The 2,340-nt window shown below is 41.8% G+C and overlaps 1 long non-coding RNA gene across 1 annotated transcript; it reads right to left on the reverse strand.

Moving 5' to 3' along the window:
- Positions 1–292: 292 nt before the first annotated feature.
- Positions 293–1,885, reverse strand: LOC311595556. The gene is made up of 3 exons (XR_014778484.1): positions 1,768–1,885; positions 937–1,011; positions 293–544 (listed from the first exon to the last, which is right to left on the reverse strand). It is a non-coding gene; the product is annotated as an uncharacterized lncRNA (long non-coding RNA).
- Positions 1,886–2,340: the final 455 nt, after the last annotated feature.

Below are 2,340 nucleotides of genomic sequence, written 5' to 3' on the forward strand. Positions count from 1 at the left end.
TGGGTTTCTAAATGATTTAATTACTGTACTTCAGAAGGGTTAAGAAAGAAAACATCCCCATTTCAAGGAGGCAGTCACATGACCCACCAAGAATGAGATATACAACGTGATTCACAAGTGAAGAATGGATCTGTCTTTGGACAAAAGTGAAGCCTGGGAATCCACTGACTTCAAAATATTAACCTTCAACCATCACTAGGAAAGCAAGACTTCTGAAGAAATCCCAAATATACAGGAATCTTCTCAGAAGCAAAGAAAAACAAGAGTGATCACAAGGTTAAGACTGGGGATATTGTTTAATGTCTTACAACGCAAAACGTGGGTGGGAGGCTTGCAGTACTGACTGCAACCTGGAAACATGTTAGAGATAGAGAGTTTTAGGGCATGCCTTCAACTCTTCAACCACAATTTTTTAAAGCCATTTTTTCTTTTAGCAAGATCATCAGAGAATCTGTATGTATATTAAAGGAGAAATAGTTCTGGTCTTAACCTGGAATCTTCTTAGTGGCCAGCAGTCATCATGCTGTAAAGTGCTATTCATGACCTTAGAGAAAGAAAATCAAAATCACCCATTGCAAATATAAAGGGTGGCTTGTCAAGACATGCCCACTTGTGCAATAGTGGCACAAACAACATAGGAGTGACCATCACTTTCTGGTGTGATTTAACCTCATAGATTAAAATCCATAACAAAACAAGAAACTATCACTAGACATATCACAGGCCTTAAAGGAGAACCTACTGCTATTATGATGTTAACTAGACAGATACTAAACTACTTCCAAAGGACTTATTGTTATATATATAGCTAAATGCCTCTCTCAACCGTTACATGAGAAGTTTCTGTTTGTAGGAGATGATAATAAACACACAACTAGCAAAGGTTCAGTGAGAGAATAAGAGAACAGAGAAATCTCAGCCCTAAAAGAACTGTACCCCCTCACTCCGAGGCTCAGTGATCATTGTGGAAGAGAGGGCAGAAGGATTGCAGCAGCCAGAGGTAGTAGGTGGCTACGAAAACAAATAAACAAAGAAAAAAGAATGTTTTTTGAACACGGCAGGGCAGGTGCACACATGACTCATAATGGCTGTCACAAGACAAGATCGGTGGAAGCTCAAGCCAGTCAAAATTACAACATGGAGAGGTGGGGGTGGGCATGAAGTCCAACCCTAGCTGAGAAGCTGTCTGCAGTGATGGTTGCTGGGAGGGAGAGTCAGGATATATAGCCCCTGGTAGGCTGATCAGTGGAAAACAATACATCCAAATTGATGGTCAACACAAACTTAGCTTCATGCATTAAAACCGGCCCCCCAACCCCCTCCGAAAAAACCACCATCACCACCACCACCACCAACAAAAACAAAAACAAAAACAAAAACAAAAAACCCCAAAACAAAACAAGATACAGCCAGGCACAGTGGCACACGCCTGTAATCCCAGCACTCAGCGAGGCAGAGGCAGGCAAATCTCTGTGAGTTCGAGGCCAGCCTGGTCTACAAAGTGAGTTCAGGACAGCCAGGGCTACACAGAGAAACCCTGTCTCGATAAAACAAAAGAAAGAAAGAAAAAAAAAAGGATACAAAATTGATTTAATTGGGAAAGGGGTGGATCTAGGAGGAGTGGAAGGAGGGAGGTGAATATGAGCAAGACACATTATATGAAACTCTCAAAGAACTAATACAAAAGTTTGAGAACTACTACTTTCAAATATTTTTAAAGTGTCATGATGTGAATAATTGCTGTTTTCTAAAACCGTTGTCACTTACCAAGAGTCACGGTCATTCTTAATTTGCAATGGGGCTATCATCTCGCAGTGAGAAAAATGCTCACACTCTGTGGCTCTGCGAAGATAATGGCTGGCACAGGATCATTTCTCCTGGAGGAGAAGCAGCAGCCATAGGGGAGGGACGAGCTGCTCATCACTCTCCGTGACAACAAATGCCAGCTTGACCTGCATTGTTATTTCTGACATATCATCTTGCTTCCTCGTCACATTATGCTGGTGAATTTTTTTTCTTCCTTTTCAGATTTTAATTTTGGGCCAGACAAGGCAACTGACCTAGAGGTTGCTGCAGGCATTTGAAAATATCATCTTCCCTGTCTCTTCTATTGGACCAAGCTGTCTACTGCAGGAATCCTTACCTGGGTGATTTTAAGAGTTGATCAATCATTAGACTGTTGAGATATCAGACCCATCAAACAACCATCTTTCCCATGACATGGCAACTTGTGTGACTAGTAAGATAAAGCTGTGGTGGGAAGTGTGTGTGTGTGTGTGTGTGTGTGTGTGTGTGTGTGTGTGTGTGTGTGTGTCTAGAAATCAGAGTGGTGCCTGAAAG

The sequence above is a fragment of the Acomys minous genome (genome assembly GCF_964271855.1).
Source record: "Acomys minous genome assembly, chromosome: 4".
Taxonomy (NCBI): domain Eukaryota; kingdom Metazoa; phylum Chordata; class Mammalia; order Rodentia; family Muridae; genus Acomys; species Acomys minous.